Source organism: Hydra viridissima, unplaced genomic scaffold, assembly GCF_058129835.1.
Source record: "Hydra viridissima isolate aposymbiotic clone 2 unplaced genomic scaffold, HvirCarnegie_v1 scaffold_1, whole genome shotgun sequence".
Classification (NCBI taxonomy): domain Eukaryota; kingdom Metazoa; phylum Cnidaria; class Hydrozoa; order Anthoathecata; family Hydridae; genus Hydra; species Hydra viridissima.
Window position 1 is genome coordinate 36,081,826 of NW_028324300.1, and position 9,588 is coordinate 36,091,413.

General features: G+C 30.1%; 1 pseudogene; it reads right to left on the minus strand.

The window, feature by feature from the left end:
- Nucleotides 1–3,631: 3,631 nt before the first annotated feature.
- Nucleotides 3,632–5,573, minus strand: LOC145192924 (uncharacterized; annotated as a pseudogene).
- Nucleotides 5,574–9,588: the final 4,015 nt, after the last annotated feature.

The window sequence follows — 9,588 nt, forward strand, 5'->3', positions numbered from 1 at the left end:
AGATTTTAATTGAAATTTAGCTAAGCTTTCCGTATTGGACGGTGCCTTTTTTCAAACTGACGTCACGCACAGACACTCACCTCATGAGACTTATCATCAAAAAGAACCATAGTGTTAACATTTTGTGCTTTTTGACAAAAACGTTCTCTTTCGCTCCTCGCAATGAAATGAGAGAACAAATGAGTTCGCACTTCCAAAGTACTATTTTCTCACATAAAAAATAAATGACGTCTTCAGTTAAATTTTTAGTTTTGAGAAATACGTTGTGATTTAAACAAATAATGATCTCCCTCTGTTTTTTTGTTATTTTTTTTAACTTCTTGCATCACTTTGTTCCTAGGTGTTAATTTAATAACTTACAATACTTCTCGTTTTCTGTTAATTGTGTTATTAAACTCATGTTTATTTTCAAAAATTTTCAGCTGATACATTTTTATAATCTCACTGTCATAAAAGAAGTTGAGAATTTCAAGACGTAGTTATTCTTACTGCTACTAAAGTAACGCTCTTTGGCGCATAGTTCACGAAAATATATTACTGTGGGCAGAAAATATCGGGAAAACTGTATTTTTTTTTTTTTTTTGTAATTTCGATAGGGACAAATGTTTTTATTTTTACGCTGGGACTACTGTCACCAACACTTGTTCAAAATTACTCGTCAAAATACTCTTTAGTGTTTGAGATACGTGTCCTTTTGTAATCAGCTAAAAGAGAATTTGTCTTTTTTATGTCTGACACTATTCAACAACGCAGTTCCATTAACTATTTTTCTGCTGCCAAAACGTTATTGCAGGAGGCCTTCGGTGAGCAAGCTATCGAAGACAAGAGTTTATGAGCGGTACAAAATTTTCAAAGAGATTCGGGAAAAGCGTTGAAAAAGAGACACGGCAAGGGTGAACATCAACATTACCTGAAGAGCTACACGTCAACAAAATCAAAAAATTAGTTCTCCAAATTTGTCAATTGACAGTCCGATACCTTAATGACCTTGTTGGAATGTTGGAAGGATCAGTGAAACCTCTTTGTCACCATGTGACTTCTAGCTATTCGCTAAACTCAAAAGACCGCTCCGTGGACACCGTTTTGTGCTGTTGTGACCAAAACTAAAAATAGTAACTAACTTAACTAAAAAAAGCGTAACTAAAATTAGCCGACTAACTTTTTAGTCTAACTAAATTTAGTCCACTAACTTTTTAGTCTAACTAAAACTAGTCTAATAACTTTTTAGTCTAAATTTAGTCGACTTAATTTTTAAGTCTAACTAAAATTAGTTGACTAACTTTTTAGTCTAACTAAATTTAGTCGGCGAAAAATATATTGTTACTTTTACCCAAAAAATATTTTTTTAAAATCTTGTTATGTGTAAGTTGTGAAGTGGTTTAAGCGCCATTTTTTTAATAACAAATTGCTGTAAGTTACAATTTACATCTCCAGGGTATCTTTTTCAAGGTCGGTTTTCAGAGTTTTTCAAGTTTTTGGAAAAAGGTTTGCGACATATACACCTGGAACTTTGTAATAATACTTGTGTTAAATTTCAATAAAAATCTGGATTTTTCAATTTCTAATTAAAGTGAATTATAAATTTTAAAACATGTAAAATCATTTAATAAAAAAAAAAATGGTGCCATGTTTTTGAAAGGTGTGTTATGTGCAGAAGCATTTTCGGATTTACTTTATATAATACCTGCAATGATTTTTTAAAGTAATAATACCTAATTTATTTCGTTCTACACTCATAAAAACGCAGATATTTACAATGACAACAATGAGATTGAAACAGTTAGACAATTAATGGTTTTTATTATTTCTATATTGTGTAATTGAACATAGTTATTTTGTTCAACTCTCAATTTTATTTTTCTTTAAAAATCATTATTAAAATGCTAATAACTAATTATATTATCGGTATAAAATATCATCTGTTTATGACGGAGTTGTTTTGCTAACAAACCAATTTTTATTTGATTCAATAAAAGAAAATTTGGGGCAACACTAGGTACAAACAAAACATTTTTATTACCTAATTGTCACAAATTATATTACATACAAAACAATAAATTTTGATGAATATCTTTAAATTGATTTATTTTTCATAATTCATATTAAGTTCATATAATGTCATGGTATTGGTTATTCAGTTTCTTTTTTGGAACTACATCCTGTTTTAGTCAACTAATTTTAGTTAGACTAAAAAGTTAGTCGACTAATTTTAGTTAGACTAAAGTTAACCTTAACTCCCACCCCTACCGTTTTGAAGCGATATAAACGGAAACGAAGAAGGAATTTAAGGCTATACCGGAAAAAACTTTGCAGCATGTTAAGAAAATTGGAAAGACGTCGGCACAAGTCTTTTGCCTCCGGGGTGGAACAAATTTGATGGAGATGAAATGCATTTAAAATAACGATTTTTTGAATTATAAACAAATTCCAAGCATTTTTTGCCCACAAACTCCCGTTATTTTTTGCCTACATTCATGAGAAAATAAAACTTTCACATCAAATCTGAAATAATCTATTACTCCAAAACATTTATTCAAAAGCAAATAATTGATATCAATAATTTATTAAAAAGTGGTCACGAAATAAAGTGGCCTTAAAAAAGCCGTTGGCGACTTGATTTCATATTTAATTTCTTTACTCTTTTTTTACTCTCTTGAGAAAAAAAAAAAAAGTTTGTATGGAGTATATGGTCATGGTTTTAATATAAAAAAATAGAAAACTCGACTGAAAACTCGACTTATGTGAAAAAATTTTGTTTAAAGAAGGTATTTTTTGGTATCAAGTTTTTAGATGAAAGTTGAACTTTCCTAACTAGAATGTTTTAGAACAATTTGGACATAAGTTAGCCAGTAAAAGAACCATAGATAAGGGATTGATATTGCAAAAGCTAAGCAGGATAAATCCCCTGGATTACTCAAGATGCCAGTACTCCATTTGTAAACTTAGTCAAGAAACAAGAAGCCATAAGAAACTAAACTTACCAGAAATCATGGAAAAAAATATTGAGTCTGCAGACCTTGATGAATCACATACCATGGAAACTTAAAAAAGGAAAGACCATCGAAACAAAACATTAATCGAAACCTTCACCACTCTCTCAAAGGCTCCAAAGGTTTCACAGAGAACAGGATTTTCTGTATTGAAGTGTATGGATTTATTTAAGAAAGAAGAAAGTAAAATGTTAAATCTTTAATGTAATAATTTTGTTTGTTCTGCATTTTTTGCATTACATTAATTTTAGGGTAAGAGGATAGTGTGTTCCTAGGACAAAATTTGTAGAGAATTTCTATAAAAAAAATCAATCCTTTTTTTTATAGACTATAAGAACATATTGCCTATAGAAATTCAGCTACTAAAAGTCTGTAGAATATGCAATTGAAAGTCTGTAGAAGTTTCTATAAAAAAGATCAATACTATTTTCTATAGGCTTTTAAAACATGGCCTATAGAAATTTAATTACAGAAAGTCTATGGAATTTTCTGTAGATCATATTTTTCGAGAGTGTATAGAAAATATTTTCTAAGGAAAATAAGAAAAAGTGCATTTATAAACTTTTTAAAACAAATGACTATATATTAAATCAAAAAAGACAGAAATACACTATGTACATTCTTATAACATCTTTCATAATTTAACTCTTCTTAACTTTCAATGCAATATTTAATTTCCTTTTGATTGCTGTTCGCACATCCTTTGACAACAGACCCAGTATCTGACAGGCAAAGGCTAAAATACAAAAGAGCTCTATTATTTATTGATTTCTTTTGTTTAATAAAGGAATTTAAATTGCTATAACTATTTACCAACAACACCATCAACAAGGTCTTGACAAATTTTGGGTTTTGCTTCTAAGTCAGAGTGAGCATTACTTTGCTTGCTAGAAAAACTGACACTTCTTAGATAGTTTGTGTTTCCCACCAATGACACCAAAAGATCATTTACAAATCTATTTGTACCATGCGATTTGTTAAATTTGCTAAATTTTACATGGTCAATGTATATTTTATGACCTGGCACTAATTGTTTCTAAATTACAAAGTAAAAAGTACTAAGAATATAATTCATAAATTAAGTATATAAATAAAAATAGATAAATTTTGCAACATGAAAATTCTTACCCTACTAAATCTGTCTGGGTAGTTAGGTTGTTTCCAGATTGGAATGCGTTTCAGTAAGATTATATTTAGAAACAAGACTGTCATTTAGGGCATTACTATTTTTTATGCTAAATGAATGATTAAATTGATCAGACATATCAGAAGAGTTGAGAGTGTGAGAGGTTGCTCTACTAGTCCCATGTAAATTGCTGGGTGCCTTCCACTTCTGAAAAGATGAATGAAAACTTTGAGTTACATTGAAGTCATGGCGCTACTCGACTTTCTCCCCCCCCCCCCCCCCCAATTTGATGATTGATTCTGATAGAGAATTTTATGCTGATTAAGAATCGTATAAAAACATGGGTCTCAAAATTAATGGAAAGTGCTCTAATTCGAAGTTAAAGTTGTAAAAAATCCCACTAAAAACCCTAATATTCGCCATTTTGAAAATACTAAGTTAATGATCTTTTAGCTGACAAAAGCAAAACATAAATAGCATGGTTTTTACGTTAAAAAATTCGTTAAAGTATGTTTATCTTGCGCAATTTTTTATGCAATGAAAATAGCCGTTTTTTGATTTATTAGAGAATAAACTATATTGGAAGTAATGTACTTTTGTAATAAATTTTAAAAAAGAATTCAAAAGTTTTTTTTCCTAAAAGAAGAACTTTTGAAACTTAGTTCATAGTTGTTCTATCACATGTAAAATTTAGAAAATGTAACCATCAAACCGTTTTTTTTTTAATAAAAAAAAACCAGCGTACGATACAATAATAATTATTCATCAATTTTTCTACATTCTCATATTCTACGTTCAACCTTTATTTGAAATCTTCTATTAATTTCATTTCGTTATAACACTTTCGTTACAATACTTTAAAATAATAATGCTAAGGCTTATGGAAACCAGATCTGTTAATTGCGCAATGTAACGGTAATTAAATTTCGTTAAAAATGAAAGCGTTTTGAAAAAAAATGGCAAATATTAGGGTTTTTAGTGGGATTTTTTACAACTTTGACTTCGAATTAGAGCACTTTCCATTGATTTTGAGACCCATGTTTTTATACGATTCTTAATCAGCATAAAATTCTCTATCAGAATCAATCATAAAATTAGGGGAGGGAGAAAGTCGATTAGCCCCGAAGTCATTTGCATTTTCTAATTCAACAAAGTCATTTAATAAATCTGAATATTTATTGAATTAAAGGAAAGACTTTTTGTCAATTTTGGTATATGATGTGTAAAGGAAGATAAATCATGGGGCTTGTTTAACTGCAAAAACTCTATTGGATAAGTCCTGGGTTGATGTTCCTAGTGAACTTAACACACAAATAACTCCTACAAAAGTCATTAAAAGAAAAAGATTAAAACAACTAAAATTAATACTATTAAATCCAATAAATTTAAGAAATATATAGGCAAATATAAAACAAAACATTCACTTTTTCATAGTGCTCTTTCATGGATGTCTCCATTGTAGTGAGAAGTTGAGCAGTTCCTAATTAATTAATCATTTAAAATTTTTCAACGATGCATAAATTATTTTTAAATGCATTTCAAAGATTTACTAACTATTTTAAAAATCTCCTTAAATACAATACAGCTATATTATTTTTATATACACCCACCTATTTTTATTACAGATTATAAAAGATCGTCGTCTAAAAGTAATAAAACGTATAGGAAACAATACTTTTAGACCAATTTAACGTTCTCTAAACTCAATCTGAAGAAGTTAAAAACTTTTACGAAAACGTTAAAATTCGCCATTTTTTGATGAAGAATTTTAAAAAATTGTTAGTTATAAACCTGGTTTTTATTGCTTGGTAGTTGTATCATAATTTCCGCAATGATTAGCATTCGGATGAACCATTTTAATTTTAAAAATTTAAAAAGCGGTGAAAACCATGTTTAATTTCCAAATAGTTACTTTCACTTTTTAAACTCGTCATTGTGTTGAAAAAATGGCGAATACTCACGTTTTTGTATGAGTTTTTAACTTTTTCAGATTGAGTTTAGAGAATATAAAGTTGGTCTAAAAGTATTGTTTTCTATACGTTTTCTTACTTTTGTAAAGAAATAAGCTACTAAAATTGAAAAGGAAAATTTCCTAGATATTGGGATGCTTCAGCTATACTATTATTTATTTAAAAAGATAAAATTAGCCTTTTTTTACCTATATATATATATATATATATATATATATATATATATATATATATATATATATATATATATATATATATATATATATATATATATATATATATATATATATATATATATATATATATATATATATATATATATATATATATATATATATATATATTAGGGTGGGTCGAATTTTTTTATCTTTCCTGTACATGAATAAAAAGTTGTCTTGGCATCAGTACAGTATGAAAATAATATTTAAAGATTTTTTATGAAACGTTTAGGGGTCCCAACTTTTGATTAAAGCCTTACCTTATTTGATGTATTTTAACCATTTCCTTGGTACAGTCTAAATACGAACCAACTATAAATCATGGACTAAAATGCGTTGGCAAATGGTTTAGCACCTAACTACAAGTGCTAAAAAAGAAATGGAATAAATTTTATAACGTTATTTACATGTGACGTCACCAACATTAGCAACAAACCATTTGCTGGATTTTTTAGAAACAAGCAAAATATCTAATATATTATTTTGTAATTTTATTTTCTTCTTTGCAATAATAGATCTATAGTAAAATTCAAGTAGGCTAATATAGATGTATACTACAGTAGGCTATAGTTTAGACTGTAGAAATATCACTTCGTTTAACATGTAGGCCTATTTATGAGAGGGCTAAACATATTATAGCCTGTATAAATATTGGAATATTTATTGACTAAATTCTTATGAAAAATTGTTTTAACAGCTTTTATTTATTGTAACCATAACTTGTTGTAGTTTTTTTTATTATTTTAGACAAATATGTTAAATATCTATATTTATGTGTACACGAAGTGCAACTAAGCATCCATTGTTTGGACAGTTAGTTGATCTTCCTGAAAATCAAATCCCATCATATGAAGACGTTATTAAGGCGTTCTATTATAATCAGAAAACAGTATTAGAAATTAGCTTGCAAGAAAGATATTCAATTTTAGCAGACAGAGTGAAATGTATTTATTCAAAAGCAAGTATTCCCACAATAGAAGTGAATAGCACAATCATTAGGATTATAAGACTTATGGATAAAGTACATACACTTGAAAAGTATTCAGATGCAAAAAGAAAATCAGACACGTTCACTGAGAAGTTGAATTCTTTTAAGCAGTTATTTGACATTTGTACCTGCAAATGCTTTGATTCGGGCATTAGAGATAGGAACTTATGCACGTGCCCACTGCCAAATAAAATTCCATTGATAGAGTGGGATTTCTGGGTTGACCAGAAAACTGTTAGAAATATGATAGTTGGTGGAGTAGACAAAGAAACGACAGCAACACTGGAAAAGAGACAAAAATGCAAGTTTATGAAATTAGTGTGTGATGAAGCACAGTCAAAAGAGGTTGAATATGAAACTGAGGAAGATATTGATGAGGATGAGCGTAACACATCTGAAAGTAATTATACATCAGAGGAAGAGACAGTATCAGTGCAGAACAGAAACAAGTACAAGGAATTATGTAAAGCAGTTGATCGATGCAAAATTAGCAACAGAGATACATGTCTTATTGTTAATGTTGTTTTAAAAGACCTCAGTATGTTGTCTTCAGCAACAATTCTTGATCCTTCAAAGCTACGTTGACAAAGGAATTTCTGGAGAGATACTCTGGTTGAAGAACATATGCAGAGCAATAAGGAATTGTGCTGTGTAGGCTTTGATGGAAAACAAGACGTTACTTTAATTGAGAGTTTTGGTTGTAGAAGAAGTAAAAAAGAAGAACACTATAGTATTGTCTTGTATCCAGGAAACATATACATCGACCATGTAGTTCCTGAAAGTAGTAAAGCTGCTGATATAACAAAGGAGTTAATGTCAGTTATTATAGAGACAAACTCCGTAGAAAGCATTCAAGGTGTTGTGTGTGATGGCACCAATAATAATACAGGTAAAAGCAACGGAATCATAAGAAAATTGGAGGAGAACTTAGGTAGACCATTACAGTGGTTGGTATGCCTTCTACACTGTAACGAGCTGCCATTTAGAAGGTTTTTGGCAGGCGTGGATTTTGCTCGAACTACAGGACCTTCCACATCGACAGGTACAATTAGCTCAGCTCTAGAATATGATCCGAATGAATTGCCTGTCATTAATTATTTGCCCATTACTGGTAAGGTGACTGATTGTGATGAAGCTGTCAAGAAGGATCTTAGCACAGACCAACTGTACTTTTTGAAAGCATGTCTAGCAGTACAGCGTGGACGTCAGGCTTCTACAGATATTGATTTCCTCGAGAAAAGTTTACCTGGAAATATAAGTCATGCTCGGTGGTTGACGAAAGCCAACAGGATTTTGCGTCTCTACATGTCTAGAGAGGTGGCATCTGAACCTCTCAGAAGAGTAACGCATTTCATTTTGAAATTTTACGGACCCTCTTGGTTCAAAATCAAATCAAATTCTTCTTGCCAAAATGGTGCTAACAACTTCTTTTACTTAGTTCAGTTGTTTCAGGAGCTTGATGCATTTGATCAGGCTGTGGTTCGTCCTGTTCTCGAAAATAACTGCTACTTTGCAAATGCTGAAAACATTCTGTTAGCTGCAGTTAGTGATAGTGATATGGAAGTCCGTCATTTTTCAGTCGAACAAATAATAAGAGCAAGAGAGAAGCAGACTAATAGTAACATACCGGTTCGCGTCTTTGATAAGAAGGATATAACATTAAATTTGGCTGCGACATCGTTCATTAACATGATTGACTGGGACCAGAGTAATGTTACATCTCCTCCGATGCTATCACATCTTTCAAATGATCAACTTACTTACACACATCCAATACTACTGCCCGATGTTCCATGTCATTCACAGACAGTAGAGAGAACAATTAAAGACGTTAGCGCTGCGAGCTGTAAAGTTTATGGGAGAAAGTCCCGTCATGGCATGATGTTACAGAGTAAGAAATCCAGATTAGAGATACCAAAAATAGACAGCAAGAAAGATTTTATTAACAGTTAGGTTAAACAACTTTGTATTGTTGCTGTTTTACATTGATTCGTTACAGTTTACATTATTTTTAATTTGTAATACATTACAATACATTACACTTACATTGGGTATTTATGTAGTCTTTCTAGTCAGAGTTGGGACCTGTAGACACTGTCCATAAAATAAAAAGTGAGGTTTTTTCAAACGAGTACATCAAAAAGCAACTTTTTAGACATGTACAGGATCTCCAACTTAATATTTTTTACATTTCGACCCACCTTAATATATATATATATATATATATATATATATATATATATATATATATATATATATATATATATATATATATATATATATATATAGATAGATA